The following is a 13164-nucleotide window of genomic DNA, read 5'->3' on the forward strand; positions in this document are numbered from 1 at the left end:
ACTATTTTCCCACAATTCGCCCTTGGTCCAGAGGGTACATGGCTGCCAGAGCCCGGCCCCCTTTGAATGTAGTTTCTGGGGCATTCCATTCCAGGTCAATTAGTTGCTGGACGGCTTGTAATAGTGGGAAATGGCGGGAGGTTTGACGGAATCCTTCTAATAGTGGGTTTGTCTTAGGTTCCCTCGAGGCACTTGTGCCTGGGATGGCCAGCTCTTTTAAAGCTGTCTGTGACCAGGTCTGGAAGCTCATCCTTGGTGAAGAAGCGTCTCTTGGTTCGATGGGGTTCTGTCTCCTCATCTGAGATGTCTGTGTCCCCAAAGGTGGGGCTTCTGGGTGGTGGAATCACTTCCCTGGGCATAGAGGGTCCCAGCATGTTGACGTCCCTCTGGTGGAGCCTGTGGCCACATTATGGGAGACCCCAGTTGCATGTGGATGAAGGTATGCAGACCTTTGAAGAATTCCACCCAGGACTAGACTAGGGGGTGCCGTGTCCCTCGGGAGCCCCGTTTGAGGGTGGGTCCCACTGTGTAATGCTAGGTCCGGCGTACTGCTCGAGAAGCTGGGGTCCGGTACTGGCTGGGGGCCATGATTTGGGTCCCCTAGGGCCTCTTCGCACTGTATACACAGGGCTGTGGCCTCCTCATGCTGTGCAGCTCTAATGTGGCATGCTGGGCAAAGGCCCTGAGCTTTGAGTTTATTTTCAGGTGGTGCCATGGCTTGTGCACGTACAATATAGTTATGCTCTACGGTGTACGTCGAAGTTGCGTGCGTGCAGGACCATGTGCGCGCTGTTGTGCGTACAGGTCGAAATTATGCACCTGGCACAGTAAGCGCGTGGCTATGCGCTTCGTTTGTGCACCCGGTACTTGTGTGCGCAACGTTGTGCGCACAAGGGGGCGGATTTTAAAAGGAGCGCGAATAGCCTACTTTTGTTTGCGCTCCAGGCGCAAACAAAAGTACGCTGGATTTTAGTAGATACGCGCGGAGCCGCGCGTATCTGCTAAAAACCTGGATCGGCGCGCGCAAGGCTATGGATTTTGTATAGCCGGCGCGCGCCGAGCCGCACAGCCTACCCCCGTTCCCTCCAAGGCCGCTCCGAAATCGGAGCGGCCTCGGAGGGAACTTTCCTTTGCCCTCCCCTCACCTTCCCCTCCCTTCCCCTACCTAACCCACCCGCCTGGCCCTGTCTAAACCCCCCGCTTACCTTTGTCGGGGGATTTACGCCTCCCAGAGGGAGGCGTAAATCCCCGCGCGTCAGCGGGCCTCCTGCGCGCCGGGCCGCGACCTGGGGGCGGGTACGGAGGGCGCGGCCACGCCCCTGGACCGCCCTGGGCCGTAGCCACGCCCCCGTACCCGCTCCCAAAACGCTGCCGACACGCCCCCGAAACGCCGCGACGACCGGGCCCGCCCCCGACACGCCCCCCTCGGAGAACCCCGCGACTTACGCGAGTCCCGGGGCTCTGCGCGCGCCGGTAGGCCTATGTAAAATAGGCTTCCCGGCGCGCAGGGCCCTGCTCGCCTAAATCCGCCCGGTTTTGGGCGGATTTACGCGAGCAGGGCTCTTAAAATCCGCCCCAAGGTATTTGTGCGCACAGCTCGTTTCTGTGACACGGATCGATACGGCGGACAGGGTGGCTAACGGAGCCAAAATGGTGACGGCGACCACACTGACAATATGGCGACCACCTCGGAGGGTCTCCATGTGGGAGGACCCTCGGATCTGACCGGGGTCTAGCCCTGCTAGGGCCGATCAACCCAGTGGGACTGGTCCCGGCTGTCGACCGGTGCGTCTTCTTGAGCTTCGGAGACCGGAGACTTAAGTAGATTTCTATCTTACCTTGTCTCGGCGCTTCCCAGTTTCGTTCCGGGCGGTCTCCGGCTGCAGGGGGAGAGGTAAAATACCTTCACCGCCATGCTCGAGATTGCACCTGCTGTCTCTCAGCCTCACCCGATGTCGGGGGCTAGGTCCCCGCCGAGGGTCTGCCACCGGACCGAGGCTTACCTCCGAGGGATCACGGAAATCACCTCGGGAATTCTCAACTGGGGGAGGGACCCAATGGGTGTCACCGCAGGAGAGCGGGGCTCGTCTGTAGAGGTAAGATTTTTTCTTAATTTGGTTTTCTTTGGTAAAATTACTCTAACGCTGTGCTAGCATGCACAGAGTCCCTAACTGCTATGGAGACGGAAAATACTGAAGAGCTGCACTTCCTGCAGGGGTAATATGTACTAGGGTTGACGTCAGATTGAAATCTGATCCGTTTCCAACTGCTATCAGGAGTACACTATATAATGCTAACACAGTAAAATCATTGGAGAGGGAGTTTTGAAGCCTTGCATGGCAATCTGTCTCTCCGTAAGGTACCTTATTATTTATGGTATCTATGTCACTGAAAGTGCATAGAGCTTAAAAGCTGAAAGGTTTAATGGAAAATTCAGGTTTCCTCTTTATGGGAACCTTGAATGGTTATAAACAGCATCAGCATCTAATGGAAGTGCATACGATGAGCATGGGGCAAGAAGTTAATCTGGAACCTGCACAGGAATATTCTAGAGCTCTGGGTCAGCTGTATGTCAGAAGGAGTTACCAAACTTTCTTGACAGACAAGGGGGTACATCCCTTAGTGGCTCGATCATTAGAGCAGAAGTAATAAAAACCCTGACTCTACTTAGCCTAGGGCTGTTCTAGATTGCAAGGAAAGAGTTAGATGGAAATGTGATCCTCACCCAGGATCACAGAATGGAGCAGCAGGAGTGTGCTGGGATTTTCCTCCAAAAATCTCCAGAGACCCGAGAGCATAGTAGAAGTAGAGAGTGTAATACAGCCTGCAAGTTGGAAGTTAAAAGATAAAATCTGCGATTAACTAACACAGGAACTTTTCTGAACAGGGAAGCCAAAACGTGCCAGAGGGAACTTGTTTTGGGGCTCAGAGAATCCTGATGCTGTACCAGAAGGGTTTTTCCTTGAGCTAAGCAGGAAATTTTTGTGAATAACTATTTTGCTAAGGAGATTAAAGAGAGGACCAAGCTAGCTCATGCAAGATCTAAAGAGAAGAGAAACAAAGTAACCAGATAAGTAACAGCTTCTTCTAGCAGCTCAGGTTAAGGAGAAGAGTTACATAAGGACATAAGAACATGCCATACTGGGTCAGACCAAGGGTCTATCAAGCCCAGCATCCTGTTTCCAACAGTGGCCAAACCAGGCCATAAGAACCTGGCAAGTACCCAAAAACTAAGTCTATTCCATGTTATTGTTGCTAGTAATAGCAGTGGCTATTTTCTGTCAACTTAATTAATAGCAGGTAATGGACTTCTCCTCCAAGAACTTATCCAATCCTTTTTTAAACACAGCTATACTAACTACACTAACCACATCCTCTGGCAACAAATTCCAGAGTTTAATTGTGCGTTGAGTAAAAAAGAACTTTCTCCGATTAGTAATTTTAAATGTGCCCCATGCTAACTTCATGGAGTGCCCCTAGTCTTTCTATTATCCAAAAGAGTAAATAACCGATTCACATCTACCCGTTCTAGACCTCTCATGAGTTAAGACTTCTGGAACTATAACTATTTGATTTCTGCATCTACCTGAACTGTCACTGTTTGATGCTGAAGATTCTGCAGTAAACTATTTTTTATGGAGCACAATTTGAGTCTGGAGAGTTGTTTTGTGGAGTGTTCTCAGCCTAGACTGGCCATACAGATGACCCTGCCCCCAGCTCTTGTCCCCAGAGATGTATTCCCCCACCTCAGGTGAGTAACTACAATGCTCCCAGAGGCTGGGAACGTGAACCCTGGTTTACAGGGGGTTACATAATGTTTAAGATTTATATTTTATAGCTTTTAAATACAGTTTTTCTCTACAACTAGTGGTTTTAAGCATTCTTATTTTCAGAGAATCACAACACCCTCAACTATGACAAGTCAAACTCACCCCCCCCCCCCCCAAAAAAAAAAAACAACTGTCCTATTATTAAAATGCATAGTCCACTAGAGAAAATGCAAATTTTAGAGCAAGATTGCAGTCTGACCTCTTATAGGAAGGAGCTACACTGGCTACTAATGAATGAGAGAATCAAGTTTGAAGTTTTGACAATGGTACATAAATCATTTTTTACTATTGTCTTGCAGATAAACTTAAAGGGCATGCACCAACTCGCAATTTGTACTCTTTAGGACAAAATCAGCTTACTATCCCAGCTGGCCAACTGTTCTTGATTACAAACTACCTGTAGTGCTTTTTCCTAGGCTGCTCCAGCACTATGGAATATTTTGCCTTTATTTGCACATCAAGAGGATAATTAATGTTCAGGAAGAAAGTGAAGACTTTTTTTTTTCTAAGGTATATGTGGGTTCCCTGTTTTTTTTAAGTGGTGAATGCAGTGATATGATGCTCTATATATTTGTAAGCTTTTAATATTTGTTCTTTTTAATCATGGTTTTATATCTGTTATGGTATGCTGTTATCTTAATTTTATTGCATTGTTTTCTGTTAATGCAATGCATGTAAAGGTGTAATCTGCCTTAAATATGGAGATATGGCGGAATATAAAAATGGAATAAAACAAACCTACCTGCCCTTCAGTACTTTTTCCTCTCCCTGGAACTGTTGCCTCACCAGTTTCCTCCAACCCCAGGTTCCAGTGTTTGTTAGTCTGCAGCCAAAAAAAAAACCCACCACATATGAGAATTAAACTAATAGCAGTGAACCTAGAAGACCAAATCTGTCTCTAATTCACAAAACAAATTCTAAGAGCATGAACATTAATTATACAACCATATTCTCCAATATAAAAGGTTCAGATACCTTATTCAGTGCAAAATATATTACATAGCTCTATTCCCTACCAACTTTTACATGAATTTCTTTCAAAGCTAACTAGATCATTTGCACATAAGAAGTAATATTGGTCCAATAAAAAGTATCCAAAAGTACCATGTAGGTTTCTTCTTCAGATCTGAATTATATTAAAACAATCAAAGCTATTACAACCTACAAAATAATTCATTATGCTACAAAATCAACAGAGCTATAAAAAACTCTGCTCTATAAACATCAGCACATCCACTGAACAATCAGATTCCTGGACTTTAGGTGTAGCTCATAATCAATAAAACCCATTCCCTCAGCGGGCTGCAGTAGATATGAGCTATTTGGATTTTTGCAGTGATCAAACTAGTCTAGTCTAGTCTAGTCTTGGAGTTGAAAGAAAAATTATAAACTGGATGAAAGGTTGATTAATAAGCATGATTCAGAGTGGTGTGATCAATGAGTTCCACAGGACTGGGCCCAGTCCTCAATATCTTTATAAATGACACTGGGGAAAGACAACATTACAAATGACAGAATGAATAGATAAAATAAAAGAGGCCATCAAGTGTTTCAAAATTATATTAAAAACAAAACAAAACAGAAAAATCATGCATTTTGGAGGTAGAAATCCAAGGGTCATACATATACTACTTCGGAGAGGAAATCCAAACAATCATCAAACAGGAAAGAGAACTGGAGAGTGGTCATCTCTGAAGACCTTGACAAGAGGAACTAACAAAAGGGGGACTACTCTAGAATGGAGGAGCTTAGGCAAATAGAGAGGTATATAGAGACAACCTTCATAGATGTAGCAGTTCCTGTGCTGCCTTGGAGAAGCAGGTCACCTGGAAAGAAAGAAATCACCTTAGTGTGGCAGGAAAGGATTCTGTAGTGAACACCTGCCCCCAACGTAATGCACTATCCCAGGGGTGGCCAACTCCAGTACTCAAAAGCCAAAACAGGCCAGGTTTTCAGGATATTTGGTAAACCAGACCTGTTTATGGCTCTAGAGGACTAGAGTTGGCCACCCCTGCACTATGCTCTTACACCAATGTTTCTTCTCCAGGGTCATGTGCCCAGCAGGGAAGGATTCGGATAGCTATTGTGGCTAGCAATTCAATCATTAGGAATGTAGATAGCTAGGTGGCTAGTAGGCATGAGAATTGTTGGTTACTGGCCTGCCTGGTGCAAAGCTGGCAAACCTCACCTGTCACCTACATAGTATTTTAGACAGTGCTTAAGAAGAACCAGCTATTGTGGTATATGTGGGCACCAACGACATAGAAGAGTATGGGAGGAAGGTTCTGGAAGTCAAACTTAGTTTTTTAAGTAGCATCTCAGAAATGGTGTCATTATGGAGAAGGTACAGTGAAGGGCAACCAAAATGATAAAGGGGATGGAACAGCTCTCCTATGAGGAAAGGCTGAAGAGGTTGGGTCTGTTCAGCATGGAGAAGAGACGGTTGAGGGGGGATATGATCGAGGTCTTTAAGATCATGAGAGGTCTTGAACGAGTAGATGTGAATCGGTTATTTACACTTTCGAACAATAGAAGGACTAGGGAGCATTCCATGAAGTTAGTAAGTAGCTCATTTAAGACTAATCAGAGAAAATTCTTTTTCACTCAACGCACAATAAAGCTCTGGAATTTGTTGCCAGAGGATGTGGTTAGTGCAGTTACTGTAGCTGGGTTCAAAAAAGGTTTGGATAAGTTCTTGGAGGAGGAATCCATTAACTGCTATTAATCTAGTTTACTTAGGGCAGAGCTTTCCAAACTGTGTGTTGCGACCCTTTAGTGTGTTGCCTGCAGTGTGAAGGTGGATCACCCAATCCACATAGCAGCAGGGACGGCGGAAGCAGGGAACTACAGCAGGAAGATCGGCAGGGCCGTGGTGGAGCTTACCTCACCACGGGCTGAAGAAAAGGGTCACGTTCACCACTCCTCCTTCCTGCCTGCGCAGCCCCGGAAGAAAAACACTGCCAGAGCCACATGGGCAGGAAGGAGGAGGAGCATCTGCCATGTACAGCCATTCCACCGTTATGGAACTCCATCCCCTCAAACCTCAGACTGGAAACATGCATCTCAACCTTCAAAAAAAGACTAAAGACATGGATATTCACACAAGCATTCCCGGACTCAAACTGATCTATCTCATCCACGCCCATCCTTACCTTCACATACACCATGATTAACCATCTCCACTATCGTTCACATGTTTGAATTAATAACCTGTCCTTTCTCTTCTTTCTCCACCAAGTTCTAATCACCCTGTTATATGTAACTGCCTTTTTCCGCACCATTGTTTTAGTTTATGTTTACGATGCACCCTTGTTTTATGTGAACCAGCATGATGGGACTGCGTTCTCGAATGCCGGTATATAAAAACCCGAAATAAATAAATAAATAAATAAATGTACAGAAGAGCAGCGTTAATGGGCTGCCGCATGTCCCATGTCGCGGTGGCCCGAGAAGGAGGAAACCTGGTAGTAGGGCCACTGTGAGAATGAGAACCTGATTGTGTGTTTGAAGAAAGACGACAGATGGAGAGAAAAGAAATTGAAAAAAAAAACCCTGTAAAAGGAATTGGCAACAAAACAAGAAAGGGAAGGTGGGGGAAAAAAAGCCTGTGACCAACCGATTAGAAATCTAAGATCAGACAGCAAAGGTAAAAAAAATTACTTTTTAGTGATTGGGATATGTTATGTTTGGGAATGTGCAAGAATAGCACTTTCTCTATGCCGATCTTGCAATGTACGAGATCGGCATGGAGGAAGTGGAAGCCCACAAATATTTAATACCGTGGGGCCTGCACAGAGGAGGCAGCAGAACGGGCTTCAGTGCCAGTAGCATCAATCAGCACATTCCCAAATATCCACATGGCAGCAGTGACAGCAATAGCAGAGGAAGGAGAGAGGCTCTGAAGTGCTGGCAAAAGAAAGAGAGGGGGGTCTGCCTTCAGTGTGTGCAAGTGTATGAATATGAGTCTGCCTGAGACTGTATCTGTGTATGAGAACGAATGGGTGTCTTCCTGGGGTCTGTCTGTGTGAGAATAGGTGCCTGCCTATGTGTGGTGTGTGTGTGTGTAAATTGTCGAAATACGTTTTGTTTGTTTAACCTTTAACCTCTGGTTTGCTAGTAGACTGAATTACTGTGTCGTGAGATTATGTTTGTCTAAAAAGTGTGTCATCAACATGAAAAGTTTGGAAAGCTCTGACTTAGGGAATAGCCACTGCTATTAATTGCATCAATAGCATGGGATCTTCTTAGTGTTTGGGTAATTACCAGGTTCTTGTGACCTGGTTTGGCCTCTGTTGGAAACAGGATGCTGGGGGCTTGATAGACCCTTGGTCTGACCCAGCATGGCAATTTCTTATGTTCTTATATGTGCACTGCACCTGAGGCATATCATGACAGCTCTCTGTTATGGTGGGAAGGCTCCTGTCTGAGTCATGTCTAGCAATGCTCCTTATAAACTCCAGTTTAGATGACAGAGCTGAATAGGACCTGGGGTAGTTGATGACTCTAGCAAAGCCAACACCCGGATGGTCCTACACAATACTTCTGTGGCACCTGCCTGAGATGTGCTCTTGAACAGCCAGTCATCTAGTTAAGGGAACATGTGCACCCCCAGTTTGCACAGATGCACAGCCATTATTGAGAGATTTTATGAAGACACATGGGCTGATGCTAGGTCAATGGACAGCATGTAATACTCTACTACAAATATAAGACATCTTCTGGACCTAGAAACATCATTATGTGGATATAACGGAACTGATCCGTTAAAAGCGCCAAGCCAGCAGGCGTTTGTGCACCCCTTCGTGCATCCCCTAGTTATCTTTATTCCCTTGTTAACAATTTCTACTTTATAATTGTTTTACATTGCTGACAAAGGTAATGTATGCTTTTAATATAATTTGTTGATTGTTCTATGTAACGCTCACAGGCGAAGTTATGTTTTTATTGTAAACCGGTGTGATTTGTATTTTATACAGGAATGTCGGTATATAAAAGTTAAAAATAAATAAATATAAGCATCCTTCAGTTTTCAAGAAAAGAAATGAAGATACCCAAGAAAACCATCTTGAACCTTCTTTCTTTAAGAATTTGTTCAAGGACCTTAGGTCTAAGATAAGGCCGAGTCCTCTTGTTTTCTTTGGAATCAGGGAATACTTGGAAGTAAAATCCATGCCTTCTTCCCAATAGTGGAAAGGGTTTGACTGCATTAATGTCCGAGAGGGAGGAAAACTGCTGCAGCAATTCCTGATTCTGAGACATTCCCTAAGTGGGATTTGATGGACCATATGAAGGGAGATCCAATAGATGTAATCTGCATCTCTCTCTTATTATGCTGAGCATCCCCGTGTCTAAAGTTATACTGGGCCAATGGTTTACCATAAAGCTTCAGCCTGCCCCTGACAAGAAGGTCCACTGACACAAATACTAAGATATTGGATATGCTCTCAACTATCCAGTTAAAACAGTGACCCAAGTTTTAGCTGTGGCTTTTAGGAACCCCCTGCTGTTTTGCGCAGGCACAAGGGCTCTACTATTGATGTGACTCAGGGGGTAGAGGAAGACAACTCCTTGTCTGATAGAAGTATCACCTTAGCTGAAGAGAGTGGATCTGAAGTGGCTATGGAGAGCTGCTGAAGCATAGCGCAGTAATCTCCAATCTCGGCCACTACCTCCTTAACCCCATCTCCAAAGTTATTCTCTTCAGTATATGGTATATTACTAAGTCTTTCTTGGACATCAGATCGGAGGTTCATGACATCATCCAAATGCATCAAACAGACCCTTCTCTCCTAGCTCATAGAGCTTTTGCTGTACTGAGCAAGCATGGGAGTTCCCACACACATGCTGCCTCATGAGCCCTTCAGTTGATTACAGAACTTAGCTTTTGCTCAGTAGTCAAATCTAGGGAGACTGATAGGTATTAAGCATGGATAAATCATCCTGGTATCTACAGAAAAAACTGTTTAAGTTAAGCAACTTGCTTTCTCAGTCTACAGGTGGGGCTGAATTAGCCATGACACGTACTGAACAGCAACCCAGATACCTCACACCCCGTGAAGAGTGGACTACTGCATGAACAGGCTGCGCAGAACTAATGATTTCATTACTGGTGCCAGTCCAAGATGGAGAGCCCATGGCACTGGCGCCTCATACGCCATAAGTCTTTCATGAATGTAGGGATATTGGTTTGTTAGCCACTTAAACATGGAAAGCTGCAGTGGCACTGATAAGCACTGTGACCCAATGAGGAGAGGGAAAATAAGTACTGGAATATCTCCTTCAGCTAGCAGGCAAACAGGCACAGGGAGTTTGCTTGACACCAAGATGAAAATCTCTTCCATTTAAAACTAGGCTCTTCTAGTTGAATGCTTCCTGACGTAAATCACAATATCTTCAACTTCCTTGGACAGCAACAATGAGACAAGCGAGCACTCTACATCCATGCCATCAAGTTGAGAAGGGGAAGGTTTGAATGATATAGTTGACTCTCCTTTTGAGTTAGCAAGTCAAACCAGATTCTAGAGAGATCAAAGGGCTAATTGACAATTGGATGAGTTAAGAGAACAATACTTGTCCCACCAATGAAAAGCATACAGCAAACCTGCATGTCACTTGAACAGAAAGTATACTGACTGAATCTGAACTTGCAATGAAGAATTAACAAAAAATGTTCTACTTTCCTGTTGTCCTCTGATACAGAGTGATTGATGGGTGACCCCAGAGACTGAACAACCTGTCTGACAATTTTGTCACCACAGACCACTGAAGCATTCTGCCTTGTTGGAGATCCCGGGAAGGTAGAGTGCTTGTAGGAAGGCTCTATGGCTGCAAGCTCATGTCCAAAGTCTTAGGGATTCTTAGAGGGTCCACAACCCTGTGGTCTCTTGCCTGTTCACAAAGAAAATTGCTACTTGCCTGTCAGTTTGGATCAGAATATTCTTTTCCGAAAGGAAATATGAAACCTTTTACTACATGTCTGATTGTTCAAAGCTTCAGGAGACTGTTCTGAAACATGTTCTGTTGATGACCAGACCCCCTTGGGTTCGAAAGGAGCCCAAGTGAGTGTTCTATTCCCTGTTGCCAGTGTGTTTTACAGGAACCATAGTGACATAGGAACCATAGTCACCATAGTGACTAGATTATTTGAATATTTGGAGCACTGAGAATTATCTCCCTACTAGAAACAAAATAAGAAAGCAGGTACCATTAGGGTTCATCTAGCATGATCAAGTGCATTCCTGATGCAATTCCATAGACTCCAGCAGATTTTTGGCTCTTCACTTCTTTGCAGTAAGGGGATGCTCTGTACTTATCCCCATGGTTTCATGAATTCCATTATTGTTTTTATCTATGCAATCTCCATTGGAAAGCTATACTAAGTGTCTTCCAGTTTTTCTATGAAGAAATATATATTTATATAGATAAATATATATTTATATATATATATAGATAGATAGATAGATAGATAGATAGATAGATAGATAGATAGATAGATATATTGTTCTTGCAGTTTCTAGCCTGGAGCTTCATTCAGAGCATTCTTTCCTCTGGCAAAGGTCTACATTCTGTGGTAGGTTAATTACTACTTGGTTGACTGCATGTGCTTCTATGCAAATGCCTTGCAATCTGAAAAATAATAAAGTTATATGAACATCAAAAAGGAAAGTTGTCAAGGTGGCAAAGGAGCAAGCACAAGAAAAGACAGCAAAGGCAGTAAAGCAAGGTGACTACTTTTTTCAGGTAGGCCAGTGATAGAAAGAAGTATAAGAGTTGTATTTAGAGGAGAAAAGAATGAATGTATGGAGTATGACCAGGAAAAAGCAGAAACTGTAAACAGATACCTTTGCATTTAGTATTCACTGAAAAAGGGGTTGGTATAGGACCGCAGAAGGTTGGAAGTGGTGTAGATACCACACCAATAGATTGCTTGCATGGAACTAGCAGAACTTAAAAGTGGACAAATCACTGGGGCTGGAGATGATGCATCCTGGAATACGAAGGGAGCTTAGTGAAGTTCTAGCCAGCCAACTGATGGAACTCTTCAATTCCGTCTTCAGAGATTGGCATGATTACATAGGACTGGAGACGGGCACTCTGGAACCATGCCACTCTACATTTAAAAAGAACCTTAAGACTTGGCTGTTCAAACAAGCTTTCCCCTAGAGCCAAGAACACGAAGAAAAGTAACCTACTTAGATTAATTTTTGCAATGTTAAAACTTGTTTACTTAATTTGTTCAATGTAAAAACTCCTGTTTTATTCTTATTCTGTTCTATGTAAACCGCTAAATGTAGCGACAGTTACTGTTCCTTGTGAACCGGGGTGATATGTATATTATACAGGAACCTCCGGTATATAAATCATTTAAATAAATAAATAAATAAATACTAAGTGCAGTAAGAGAGGGATAGGGAAGAGGTGGAAAATCACAGGCTGGCTAACATCATCTCAGTGGTAGGTAAATTAATAGAAAGTACTAAAGGAAAAGATAGTGAATTATCTTGAACCTAGCCAGATGCAGGATCTGAGGGCGCACAGATACAGAAATCCGAAGGAGTGGTACAAAATGGATAGTGAAATACTGTTTCCATTAACCTGAAGATGAGCATATCTGATGACTTTGAGGTAGCAGAACAGTGTGATAAGGCAGTGCCAGAGCCAGGGATGCTAAGGTATCTAGAGCAGCGCATAACCAGAAGAAAAAAATGAAGACATACAGTTTTCTATAGTCAAAGATGAGACCCCATCTGGAATACTGTGGCCAGTTATGAGGACTATAACCTCTCGTGGATATAGAAAGAGTGGAGGTGGTCTAAAGCAGCGGTTCTCAACCAGTGTGTCGCAGCACACTAGTGTGTTGCGCACCCGCTGCTCTTCCCCCCCTTCACCTCAGCGAGACGAACACTGCTGCCATTCCTGCCCGGGCTATCAGCACCTTCAAGCCCTGAGGGGAACGGCAGCAGTGTTTTGTGGAAGCCGGCAACAGGAACGTGACCTTTTCTTCTTCCCACCCCTGTGGCCCGGAAGAGGAAGTGATGTCTACCGGGCACGCGGGAAGAAGAAAAGGCCATGCCTGCATGCTGCTTCTGCCACCCCCTCCCCCCGGCTCCGACCTCCCCTTCTCTGGCCAGCATGACACCTGCAAGAAAATATAACATTATAATTATCAAACTGCAAAAAAAATTACAGTCTCAACTGATTGCTCTGTGCTGCAATCAATCGCAGCACAAGCAAACAGCTGAGTGCTGCCAGCGCTGTGGGTCTGGGGAGGTCACTCCTACTGCAGTTTCCAGCCTGTCAGGACTCTGCTTTTAATAGCAGCATACCGGCTACC

At 44.6% G+C, this 13164-nt stretch overlaps 1 protein-coding gene across 16 annotated transcripts in view; it reads right to left on the reverse strand.

Moving 5' to 3' along the window:
* Positions 1-13164, reverse strand: part of ZNF618 (zinc finger protein 618) — a 638793-nt gene that overhangs the window by 498610 nt on the left and 127019 nt on the right. For 14 of the 16 annotated variants that reach the window (XM_029611901.1, XM_029611900.1, XM_029611898.1 and 11 more), the window contains one exon: positions 4573-4653. The exons of the other annotated variants lie outside the window; for them this stretch is intronic. The gene's annotated coding sequence lies outside the window, so the exon portion shown is untranslated. The remainder of the gene's footprint in view (positions 1-4572; positions 4654-13164) is intronic. 16 annotated transcript variants of the gene reach the window in all.

This window comes from Rhinatrema bivittatum, chromosome 8 (assembly GCF_901001135.1).
Source record: "Rhinatrema bivittatum chromosome 8, aRhiBiv1.1, whole genome shotgun sequence".
Taxonomy (NCBI): Eukaryota; Metazoa; Chordata; class Amphibia; order Gymnophiona; family Rhinatrematidae; genus Rhinatrema; species Rhinatrema bivittatum.